The sequence below is a fragment of the Pleurodeles waltl genome, chromosome 5 (assembly GCF_031143425.1).
Source record: "Pleurodeles waltl isolate 20211129_DDA chromosome 5, aPleWal1.hap1.20221129, whole genome shotgun sequence".
Lineage (NCBI taxonomy): Eukaryota > Metazoa > Chordata > Amphibia > Caudata > Salamandridae > Pleurodeles > Pleurodeles waltl.
This window is the reverse complement of record NC_090444.1, coordinates 931,179,244-931,192,432: the sequence shown is the minus strand read 5'-3', so window position 1 is coordinate 931,192,432 and position 13,189 is coordinate 931,179,244.

The following is a 13,189-nucleotide window of genomic DNA, read 5'->3' as shown; positions in this document are numbered from 1 at the left end:
CATGTCAACGAGAAGAGCCCCCAACCCTCGTTACCTTGGAACGAGGTCTCTAGCTCATACTTTGTAGGAACACGAAGACTGGGTCAGCATCAAGGCGATGTGCCGGATCGATAGCAGCAATGGCATCTGGCCGGAATCCCTCTGACTACCTGTTAAAGTGAGAAGTATTTATACAGATCTACTTGGACCCCTGACGTAGGTTTGTTCCCAAACAATAGATAACAAGACGTGCTTGGGACGGTAATTAATATAAACAATTCCCTCGAAAGCATGAAGACGGAAAGTACCTAAAGTGAACACCTACAGTTTGTTTGTCTTTGTCACTTAATCTTGACACCTTAGCGCGGTGACACTGATAACACAAACTAAAACATGGGCCTAACCCAAAACAATGCAGCCATCTTAAAAGACTTAATTGAATAAATGTGCTAAAGCAAAGCAAGCTAAGTAGGGTAAAAGTCACTGGGTGACGGGGACACGAGTCTGCAAGCCACAGGCTAAGCTAACTCCTGTATCCCATTAAAACAAACTGGGATTCACTACAACGCTAGTTCCCTAACTACTGCCATGGTGCACCGTATACTGAATACAGCGCACACATGGTGGCGTTAGGGGGGGTGCTAAGGGGTGCAAGAAAAGTGGTGCTGCACTTGGTGCAGTGCCTCTTTTGAATAATCTGCCCCTAAGTGTAATAAGGAATCCAGTGGTAGTCTATTAATGAAATAGCCCTACTGCAGTAAAAAATGAGCCTAAGAGTTTCTCACTTCCAGGACATGTAAAACTGAAACCCCCAAGTCCTACTTTTTAGATGTCTTTCACTGTGGCATATGAGTCTTTGTGGCTAACATCAGAGTGCCATATAAGTATTAAAAAAGAAGGTTTATGCCTAAAAAAAAAGGTTCATTTTGCCAGGTAAAAATGGCAGTTTAAAACTGTGCTAGAGGCCTCAGACATGTTTTTAGGACTACTTTAGTGGGCGGCACGATTAGGGCTGCAGCTCACTAGTAACATTTAATTTACAGACCCTAGGTACATACAGTTTCATACATTAAGGATAAATAAGTGAACCAGTCAGGTGTAGGCCAGTTTTATCATGCTTTCAAAGAATAACACAACCACTGATTATTAGGAGTGAAGTGCACATAGTTCAAAAAGCTAACAAAAATGGATTCAGCAAAGGAAGGCAAAGGAAAGAAAATATCTGGTCTGACCCTGAATAGAGCTTCACTGAAACACCTAGAAGTGCAAGAGCAATGATTTTGAAATTAAAAATTCCTGTCCAAGACCTAGATTCAGTGCAAGGACCCAAAGTTTGTCTTAAGAGCCTGCCACAGAATACACTATTGGTATCTACTTTAGGCATGTTATATTTGGATTTCAATATATTCCGTTGGTAGGGAGTAGGTGTTTTGGCAGGATAGGTAAAAGCTTTGTGTTAAAGGGATCATTCCAAAAGATTTTCAACACTGGGTTGTGTTTAAGTGCACTATCTGCAGCAAAAGGTAGGTTCAATTTCTTTTGTGTTGTAAACAGTAAGATTATTTGTGCAAAGACTGTTTATACACCCTGTTTCCCTGATAATCATGTATGATGAGCTGAGGCAGAGATAGAGGGATTGTGTCAGGGCTATATAACATATCTGAGTATTATTTTCTATCAGATAGAACAGGTGTTGGCAGGATCAGTTACCTGTGGATTATACAAAAGATGGATGGTCCTCATTGTTAGATACTCATGACAGTGAATTGAGATAAATTCTCCAACTTTAAGGTTTTATTGAATGGGTGTTGGATGCCATATAAACCGCATAGGATGAAGATAAAGCATGAGTGCCTGTGTTGGGGATGTGGATCCTGAGATGTGACCTCATGTATGTGCTTTGGTTGCGCCCCAATTACTTGCAAAACAGGATAGCACTGTTGCTCTGAACAAGTTGCTCTGAACAAATGTCATCTCTGCCTCAAAGAAACAAAAATAGATCATCCTGCTCAGCCGCATTGAGGAGACCACCAAACGCCTGAACAAACTCTTCAAGATCATCAAAGAGTTCCCCTGCCCAGCAGCCACTGAAAACACAATCCAACCCACCCAGGCCCTCAGCAATTCACTAGCCGACTACATCCATGACAAAATCACAGCCATCTACAGAAACTTTCACCCCCAACCCACCGGCATCAAGCACCTACTGACCCTGTCTGAGAACTCCACCAGCCACCTTATCACGGACGGGAAGCCACTATCCATCCAGGAAACAGACACCCTCATGACCTCAACCCACTCCAGTTCACCCAATGACCCATGTCCACATTACATCTTCAACCATGGCCAGAAGGAAATCAGCAGCATCCTCTCTTTAATCCTCAACACCTTCATCAGGACTGACACCATCCCCGGAGCATGGAAACAAGCAGAGGTCAAGCAGCTCCTGAAGAAACCTTCCACCAACCACAGCAAACTCAAAAATTACCACCCCATCTCTCTGCTCCCTTTTCCAGCCAAGACCTTGGATAAAGCCACCAACAAACAGCTCTCCAAATGCCTGGAAAACCACAACCTACTTGACTCTTCCTAATGCAGTTTCCATTCTAACCACAGCAACAAGACCTCCATTATCGCTGCAATGGACAATATCAGGTTCCTTCTCGACCATGAAGAGAAAGTGGCCCTGATCCTCCTAAACCTCTCCACCAGGTGCACCACCATACCCTACTTCACCCTCACCATCAGACTCTAGTACATTAGAATCTGATGTAATGTACTCTTCACCTCAGCACCTAAGAGCAATATATGCGGCATCCCCAAGAAATCCTCTCTCTCAGCCCCACCCTCTTCAACTTTTACCTGACCCCGCTGGCCGAGATTGTCCATTCCCATGGACTCAAAATCATCCCTTACTCCAAAGATACCCAACTAGCACTCTCCCTTGCTGAATACCATGCCACCCCCAGAGACAACATCAACAATGCCATGACACACATTGCCAATTGAATGAAAATCCTACTGATTGGAACTGAACACGGACAAGATGGACATGATCATCTTCAGAAGTAACCCCTCTCCTTGGGATGACTCCTGGTGGTTCTCAACGTTTGGACCACCCCGATCGCAGACTAACCACACCCGAACATCAGCATCATCATCTACAGCAAACTCATTTTCAAACAGCAGATAAACACAGTGGACTGCTCCAGCTTCCAAAACCTCTGCATACTATGAAAGATCTTGAAATTGATCCCCCCAAAAATGAAAAAGACAGTCACCCAAGCCATGATCACCAGCAGACTAAACTATGGAAATGCCCTCTGCCTTGGACACCAGCTCTTTACCGCCTCCAGACCATCCAGAATGCAGCATCAAAACTTATCCTAGACCTTCCCAGAAGAACCCACATCACCCCCCACCTCAGAGGTCTACACTGGCTGCGGGTGTACAAGAGTTACAAATTCAAAGTTCTCACCATCGCCTACAAAACCCTCCACAACATCGGACCCAAGTTTATCAAACATAGACTCTCCTTTCACCAGCAAACAGTGAGCTCCGCTCTACAACTCCCGCCTTCGTCCATGTCCAGAGAATCAGACACAGCCGCTGCAGAGGGGGCTTCTTCTCTTACCTAGCTGACAAGAACTGGAACAACCTCCCCCACCACCTTCGCACCTCGCACACCCTCCTCGACTTCAGAAAAAACTCAAGACATGGCTCCTTAAGGAGTAGCTCGGACATACGGTGACAACACTGAGCTCCTAGATACCCCTTGAGGGGATATGCCAAGCTTTACAAATACTATGATTGTTTGATTGATTATGGTACAATCCCATTCAACTCACCAGTAACTGTTTTACAGCTCTCAATCCAGCTTTTCATCTTACATTACATTTCATATGGGTCTACCTCACATTTACTTCAGTGGATGCCCCCACCCTAGAGGCACCATTAGCCTTTCCAATGAGTTGAAGCGGATACACCTCAGTTAAAAGATACAGAATGCAAGCCCACTTTCCAGATGGTTTATCTCTATCTCAGCCCACCTGGGCCCTCACAAGGACTCTCTGGACGTGCACTCAATGTGTGGCAACTACTGGATGGGGGAGCAAATAGCATCCCCCCTCTACAGCCGTTCTACTCCTCTCTCTGCAACTGTAGCAAGTGGGTATTTGAATAGGTTAGTTTGCATTTGCACACCCAATGCAGATGAGACATCTAACTTCGTATCCACACGTTGAGTATTACAGTTTGGCCACACAAAGTTTTGTGGTCTCTTCTTCCTTACCAACTTACCAACATAGTATTAATAGAACCAACATAGGGCCAGATTTATACTTTTTGCCGCAAAATTGCGCAAACGCAGTTTTGCATCAAAAAGTTTAGCACTGGCTAGCGCCATTTTTTAATGCCACCCAGGCATCATATTTATACTATGACACTGGGTGGTGCTGAAAACAGGTTAGAGTAAAAAAAAATTACTTTAACCATTGTGCCTTGTCATAAGGCAAAATGACGTGAACGCCGGTAAAATTACTCTAACCTGTTTTACTACACATAAACATGTTGCAAAACGGAAATGCATGCTAATGCAGAAAACAGTGCAAAGGAGAGGCAAAATGGAGCCAGAAAGCCAGTAGAGACCCCCAGGATTACCCCAATCAACCAGGAACCAGCCAGGACACAAACAAGAAAAAGACAAAGGCCCTCATTATAACCCTGGCGGTCGGTGATAAAGCGGTGGAATTACCGCCAGCAGGCCGGCTGTAAAAAAAATTGAATTATGAGCATGGCGGAAACCGCCAACACAGACAGCCGTTTTAACACTCCGACCTCCACGGCAGTAGCAACAAGCACCGCTGCATTAACCGCTAACAGCCAGGCGGAAGACAATGTACCGACAACAATATTACAACAGGCCAATCTGCCAGTTTTTCTGGGGCGGTACCAACGCCATCAAAAGCACGGCGGAAACAGTACACTGAAGGGAAACGACTCACCTCTCGACACTGAAGGAAGAACCACGATGCTATGGAGCCCGAACTTCACATTTTTCCAATGCTGGTGTGCCACCTCATACACCCGGAACACGAACGCCAGCAAATACGACCACGGTGAGTACTGCACCTAGCACACAAGGGAGGGGGGTAGGAAAAAGAGAGTGACACACACACGCAACACGCAACACCCCCACCCCCACCCTCACCTCCAACACCATACACACAAACAGATGCAACAACATTACATACACACCCCTTAACCCTCAGCCACAGTCTCTCTAGTGGGTGGGTTGCCCACTGCTTGGTCCTAGGAGTGCAAAGCTACAGTCTCTGGAGTGGATGGCTTCTCCACTGGGTCTGGAGGGGGCTTTGTGCCCAGTGTGCTTCATCCTGCCAAGGAAGGTGTGAGTGAATGCCTTCTTCCACTGGTTCTGGAGGGGGCTTTGTGCCCAGTGTGCATCATCCTGCCAAGGAGGGGATGAGTGGATGCCTTCTTCCACTGGTTCTGGAGGGGGCTTTGTGCCCAGTGTGCTTCATCCTGGATGGTGCAAGGTCACAGTCTCTCACCTGGGTGTCACACCTACAGGTATTGCAGGGGCCAGGATGCACTGCAGACCATGTAATCACAACTAAAAACTGCTCACCGGCGGTGCTGGCCGTGGTGCAGGTGGCACTGCCGGCTGTGGTGCAGGTGGCGGTGCACTCAGTGGTGGGGAGAGGCTCCAGCCCTTCCCCTGCAGCCTCAGACGGCTGCAGCGCCATGGCCACCAGCACCGCCACCTGTGCCGCCTCCAGCACCATCACCTGCACCACCAGCAGCACCACGGCCAGCAGCAGCCCCAGTGGGCAGCCATGGCTGGTGTTGTGTGCCCCTTCCTGCGCTTGGTAGATGGTGATGCCTCCTTGCGTCTGCCAGCTGGTGTTCCTTTCCTGCCCTTGCTGGCTGGTGTCCCCTTCCTGCCCTTGCTAGCTGGGGGCCCCTTCTTGCCCTTGGTAGGTGGTGCAGGCACACTCGCTGTGCTGACGGGTTCCTCCTTGGAGCCTCTCACACCTGCAGTAGCTACAGAAACCACAGAGGCCGTGGACTGGGTGGCTGAGGTGCTGGGCTGGGTTCTGGCCACCCTGGCTCGAAGTGGAGGATGGGGTTGAGGGTAGAGAATAGGTCAATGGTGGCGAGGAAAAGCTTCTTAGGGACACTGGGGTGGGAAGAGGGTGAAGGTTTGGGGTTGGAGGAAGAGGGAGTGGTTGTAGGAGGTGTCTATCTGTTATGTTTGGGTGCAGGTGCATGGGCTGGATGCTGTTGTGAGGTGGATGGCTGTTGGGTGTCTGAGTGCTGGTGTACTTTGGGAGGAGGGGTCACAGACACAGTGGAGGACACAGGGGATGTTGCATGGATGTGGGGGTGGTGACTGCCAGTGAGGGGCTTGTAGTGATAGGTGTGTTGCTGATGGAAGTAGTGGATGAGGATGTAGTGCATGCAGGTGTGAGTAGAGATGCTAATGGGAGGGAGGTGGACAAGGAGGAGGAGGGGGACACAGTGGAGGCAGTGGATGTTGGTGTGTCTGCATCTGGATGGTGCTTGTTCGAGTGCCTGTGGGATGAAGTGTGGTGCTTGTGTTTGCCTGAGCCACTTCTGTGTGTTGATTTGGGTTAATGCAGGTGTGCTTGAGATAAGCTGAGGTTGAGGGGATTGGCACTGGGTAGAGGAAGTTGGAGAGGGGAGGCTGGAGACAGGAACAATGGCTGCCATCAGTGAGTTGGCCAGAGCCTGAATGCTCTCTGTTGGGCCGCCACGCCAGAGTGAATTCCCTCCCTCCAGGTATGCATTTGTTTGTTGTAAATGCCCTGCTAGACCCTGGATGGCATTCAGTATGGTTGACTGCCCAACAGAGAGGGATCTCAGGAGGTCAATAGCCTCCTCACTGAGGGCAGCAGGGCTGACTGGGGCAGGGCCTGAGGTGCCTGGGGCGAAGGAGATGCCCACCTTCCTGGATGAGCGGGCACGGGAAACATGCTGAGGGGCTGCTGGGAGGGCAGTGCTGGTACGGGGGTGGCGGCTGTACCTGTAGTTGGGGTGAGCACAGAGGTGTCCACCACCGCCAGGGAGCTTCCATCAGAGGAAGAGTCGCTGTCGGTACTGTCCCCTCCTGTCTCTGTCGTGGTGCTCCCCTTGCCCTGCATCCCACCGGTGCCCTCACTGTCAGTGGATTCGGCCTCCAGGCCCATGTGGGATGCAGCTCCCTCCGTCACCAGATGATGCTGATGCACACAATGGCAGGGTGACAAAACAAAATGGAGGTGAAGAGACAGAGAATACACTTGGTCAATGCCAGCAACAACACTACCGTTGGCGTACACAGCTCACAGGGAACAGCTCTATGCACTAGGCTATGCACTACCAGTTACAATGCTAGTCACCAGCCCATAGGTTACAATACCTAACGCCATTAGCTGCACACCTGAAACCCACAGGACCCTGCCCAGTAGTAGATGCCCACTAACATTATTGGGGTTGGAGTGCATCTGAGCTTGCCCATCATGGACCCTACCCTGCCATGTTCGCCCTGGCCTACGGGCACCCACAGCCCACATCCCCCCCAGTTAACGCGCACAAAGTCATGAATCTGAATCTGTACTCAGCCCCATGTGGCTGATGTGATGCCTTCAAGCACCCATCCAACTCTAGGTTGGCCATTGCCAGTATGCAGAACATCAGGGGGGTCAGGGTACGAAGGGCACCCCTTCCTCATTGGGAGGCCAGCCCCAGCTGGGCTTCTGCCATCTTCCTTGCCCAGCATTACAGGTCCTCCCTCCGTTTGGGTGCTTCGCCTGTCAAAGACTCCATTGTCCGCACCTCCTTTTCGATGGCATGCCAAATACCCTTTTTCTGATGGGAGCTGACCTGCAGAAAAAAAGTACAGCAGAAAAAGTATTATTCATATCGTCCGGACTGCCATACTCATGGCCTAACATATCCCTCACATCCCCTTACACAGATACATTGACCACCATAATGCAGCACTCTGCCCAGGACCCCTCAGCCCCCCCTACATGAGGCTTACACACACAGTACTCCATGCATTCATGCCCCACGCATCATGCTTACAGTGTACCCACCTGCTGGTCCGGAGGAAGATAAAGTAAATGGTACTGGGGTAGGACCCCATCCCCCAGTCTCTCCAACTTCTCCGAAGTGAAGGCAGGGGCCCTTTCCCCAGACACTCGAGCCATGGTTGCTTCCAGACACAGGTCACAGCAGAACTTGCAGTGTAGGTCCTCTCCTGTTGAAGGTCAGGTAGCAAGTGAGTGAACAGATAGAAAATGGCAGTCACGTCCTTGGCAGTTCATACCGTCACCGCCGGCATACATCACCATTGGCTCCTGGAACCCATAGGCCCCACTGATAACCAATGCAGTATTGCACTGCTGTCGTCGACCGCCACCCGCAACGGCGCACAACGCCAGTGGAATTACCTCATTTCACCTTGTCCCTCCTCATAGGTCAGGGGGCTGCCATTTCAAGGGGGCACAGGCCATGGCACCTAACTGCACACAGCAGACATAGGCACATCAACTCACTTACAAGTTCACATACTGTTTCTGTAAAACAAACATAGCATATTAATCTGAGTATATGTCACCCTAGAGTTCAACCACTGAGGATGAATAGGAGATGGAGACATACCCCCGTTCAGACCCCTGGTGGACCTGGCGACAATGGAGGACAGGCACATGATCCTAACCTACAGACTTGATAGGGCCACAATCACAAAGCTGTGAGCCCATTCGGAGCCAGACCTGATTTCAGCTATCTGACACCCTACAGGTATCCCTCTTTAGTGCAGGTCCTGTCAGTGCTCCATTTCTTGGCAAGTGGTTCTTTCCAAGCGACAGTGGCCATGGCATCAGGAATGTCACAGCCTATGTTCTCAAACGTGCTGACCAGAGTGTTGTCTGCCCTGATGAAAAACATGCGCAGCTACATCGTATTCCCCCAGGTGGAGGATTTGGCCACAGTGAAGGCTGACTTCTATGCAATGGGACATATCCCCAACATCATTGGTGCTATTGATGGTACACATATTGGGGGTCATTCCCGCCGCCCGCCAAGCGGGAACCGCCAGAAGACCGTGCCGTGGTCAAAAGACCGCGGCAGTCATTCTGGGTTTCCCACTGGGCTGGCGGGCGATCGCCAAAAGGCCGCCCGCCAGCCCAGTGGGAAACACCCTTCCACGATGAAGCCGGCTCCGAATGGAGCCGGCGGAGTGGAAGGGGTGCGACGGGTGCAGTAGCACCCGTCGCGAATTTCAGTGTCTGCTAAGCAGACACTGAAATTCAAAGTGGGGCCCTCTTACGGGGGCCCCTGCAGTGCCCGTGCCCCAGGGGCCCCACGACACCCCATACCTCCATCCTGCTCCTGGCGGCCAAAACCGCCAGGAACAGGATGGCGGTATGGGGGTCGGAATCCCCATGGCGGCGCAGCAAGCTGCGCCGCCATGGAGGATTCCCATGGGCAGCGGAAACTTGGCGGTACACCGCCGACTTTCCGTTTCTGGCCGCGGCTGTACCGCCGCGGTCAGAATGCCCAAAGGAGCACCGCCAGCCTGTTGGCGGTGCTCCCGCGGACCCCGACCCTGGCGGTTTTTACCGCCAGGGTCGGAATCACCCCCATTGTCTTTGTCCCACCCCGGAGAAATGAACAGGTGTTCAGAAATCGAAAGAGCTTTCACTCTCTGAATGTCCAGATGGTGTGAGTACATCTCCCATGTCAATGCAAAGTATCCTGGCTCTGTGCATGATGCCTTTATCTTGCGGAATAGCAGCATCCCATATATGATGTCTCAACTACAGAGGCACAGGGTGTGGCTAATAGGTTAGCCCATGGTCCCCACCCAGTTGATGTAGGTATATTGGTGTGGGGTTGTCCCTAAGGGTGAGTGTCTGGTTAACAAGTATCCCTCAATATTTTCTGGTGACTCTGGTTACCCCAACCTCTCATGGCTACTGACCCCAGTGAGGAATTCCAGGACAAGGGCAGAGGAGCGTTACAATGAGGCACATGGGCGAACAAGGAGGATTATTGAGCACACCTTTAGCCTACTGAAGGCCAGATTTCGGTGCCTCCATCTGACAGGTGGATCCCTGTACTACTCACCCAAGAAGGTGTGCCAGATCATCGTTGTATGTTGCATGTTGCACAACCTGGTCTGGGGACACCAGGTGCCTTTTCTGCAGGAGGATGAGCCTGGTGATGGTCGTGTGGTAGCGGTGGAGCATGTGGACAGTGACGAAGAGGAGGATGTGGACAACAGAACTACAATAATTCAACAGTACTTCCAGTGACACACAGGTAAGACACTGTAACTTCACCTTCCATTGCAGTTTTGTGTTGGACATTGTACATGGCAGCCTGATTTCCTTATTTCTATGGCCACTTACTGCACCCTTTGGCATCTCTATTTTCAAATATCTGTGCCCCACTCTGGCTCCTGGTGTGTTTACTGTTGTCCACTAAGGGTCATACCTATGTAAATATAACTGAACATTTGAATTGCAATGTTTACAGCTTGTTCAACTAATACATATTTCAATCAATTGACAGACTCCATGCTTGTATTAGTTCCAATTGTGCTTATTTCTATGATAATAAGTGTAAGGGGTATTGTAATGGGCTGGGTTAATGGTGGAGAAATGTCCAGGATAGATTCCAGTCTATTGGTATCACAGATGCATTGTCCAAGGGGGCATAGGAAGTGGAGCAATGGCAGTTCAAGGTGGACAGGGTGACAGAGTGGGACACAAGGGTGACATTCAGGGGAGTCTTATTTCCTGGCGGAGTCTTGGCAATGTTCCATGGCTTGTGCCTGGATCACAGGGACCTATTGAGTGGTGGTTCTCCTTCTGCAGGGGGAGGGGTGCTGGTGGCCTGTTGTTCCAGTGGCGGGGCCTCATGTCCACTAGCGTCGGTGGAGGGCTGTTCATCTGTGTGGCTAGTGTCTTGGGCCGGTTAGTGTGCCACTGCCTCCCTCATGGTGTTGGCCATGTCTGTCAGCACCCCTGCAATGGTGACCAGGGTGGTGTGGATGTCTCTCAGGTCCTCCCTGATCCCCAGGTACTGCCCCTCCTGCAGCCGCTGGGTCTCCTACAAATTGGCCAGTGTCTGGCCCATGGTCTCCTGGGAATGGTGGTATGCTCCCAGGATGTCAGTGAGTGTCTCGTGGAGAGCCGGTTTCCTGGGCCTGTCCTCCCCTGTCGCACAGCAGTCCACCCAGCTTCCCTGTTGTCCTGTGCCTCTTTCCCCTGAACCGTGTGCCCACTGCCACTGACCACAGGTCTCTGATCATCCTGTGTTTGTGGGGTTGCCTGGGGTCCCTGTAGTGGTGGACACACTGCTGATTGACGTGTCCTGGGGACAGAGGGATGGGCCTGCTGGGAGGGTGCTGTGGTGGTGTTTCCTGAGGGGGGAGGATCTGTGGTGGTTTGGGAATGTGGCTAGGTCACCGACTGTCCAGAGGTCCCTGATAGGCCAGGTTGGTCATCCTGATCCAGGCATAAAGAACGGATGCCATCACTGTGCGCCTCTTCTGGGGGGGGGGGACTGGATGTGGTTGGCACCTCCTCTATGGTGATGTTGTGTGTGGGTCCTGTGGGGATGTAAATGCAGTGTTATTGTTTCTGCGTGTGACATCTTGTGCATGGGTATGTTTGCCTTTATGGTTGTTATTAGCAAAGCAGCCTTGGCTTGTGTGATTTGTTATTTGGTTGGCTAAGTGACTGTTACTAGTGTGCATGCTGTGGTGATGGGTGTCATGCAGGTCTGTGATGGGGGTCCATGTATGCAGGGCTTGGTATTGGGATGGGTGGGTTGTGATGGTGGGGTATTTGTGAGGTGGTGGAGTGATGGGGGTGAGGGTAGGGGTAGGAGTATGTGATGGCATGCAGGTAGGGGGGATAAAGTAGTAAAGATTAGACTTACCAGAGTCCTGTCCTCCTGCTACTCCCGCCAGGCCCTCAGGATGCATGATCACCAAGACTTGCTCCTCCCATGTTGTTAGTTTTGGGGGAAGAGGTGGGGGTCCACCGCCAGTCCTCTGTACAGCTATCTAGTGTCTTGCAACCACGGAACGCACCTTCTCCCGTGGGTCGTTCCACATCTTTCTGATGTCATCCCTTGTTCTGGGGTGCTGTCCCACGGCGTTGACCCTGTCCTCGACTCTCCACAGCTCCATCTTCCTAGCAATGGACATCTGCTGCACCTATGATCCGAATAGCTGTGGCTCTTCCCGGATGATTTCCTCCACCATGACCCTTAGCTACTCCTCTGAGAACTTCGGGTGTCTTTGTGGTGTCATGGGTATAGTGTGAGTGGTGTGTGTGAGGGTGTGTGGGGTGATGTGTTGGGGTGTGTGCTGTGAGGTGCGTGGATGGTGTATGGGTGATGGTGTTTTGTGGTTCTGATTCAGTGGGTGCTCCTGGCTTTTCTCTCTCTCAGTTGTCAAATTTTTTGGGTCGTAAAGGGTTGTGGGTAGTGTGTGTGTGTGTTTTATATTGGTGTGGGTGTTGTGTGTGTATGTGTGTCAAGTGTGTGTAGTTTGAATTGTCCAATGTGGTGTTGTTTTGTTAGTGTGTGTGTATTATGAGCGCTGCGGTCTGTACCGCCAATAGTTTACCACGGTTGAATGTCCGCCGCGTTGATTCGTGGGTCATGATGCTGTGGGCGTATTTCTGTTGGCGTAACAGTGTGGGTTTTGGTACTGCCATTTTATCACTGACCTTTGGGCTGGCGGACTTGTGTGTGTGTCTGTATAGTGGCGGATTTCTATGTGTGGGTCATAATACGCGTAGCGGTACACCGCCGTGGTCGCAGTATACCGCTGCAGTCGCGGTATGTTGGCGGCAGTCAGCATGGCGGTAAGCGGCAATGTCATAATGAGGGCCAAAGTGTTCTTTCAGTGTTGAGGAGCATGAAATACTAGCGAGAGAGGTGACGGAGCATCAACATCAACTCTTCTTCACCTCAAAATTGCCAAATGGTAGGAGAGAGGCAATCTGGCATCAGATAGTAGACAAGATTAACAGTGTGGCAGAGGTGAGGAAAACCGTAACCGAGTGCAAGAAATGCTGGCATGATTGCAAGTGAAGGAGAAAGGAAAAAATGGCAAGGAACAGGAAGGCAGCACTGCAAACTGGAGGTGGTATTCCAGCAC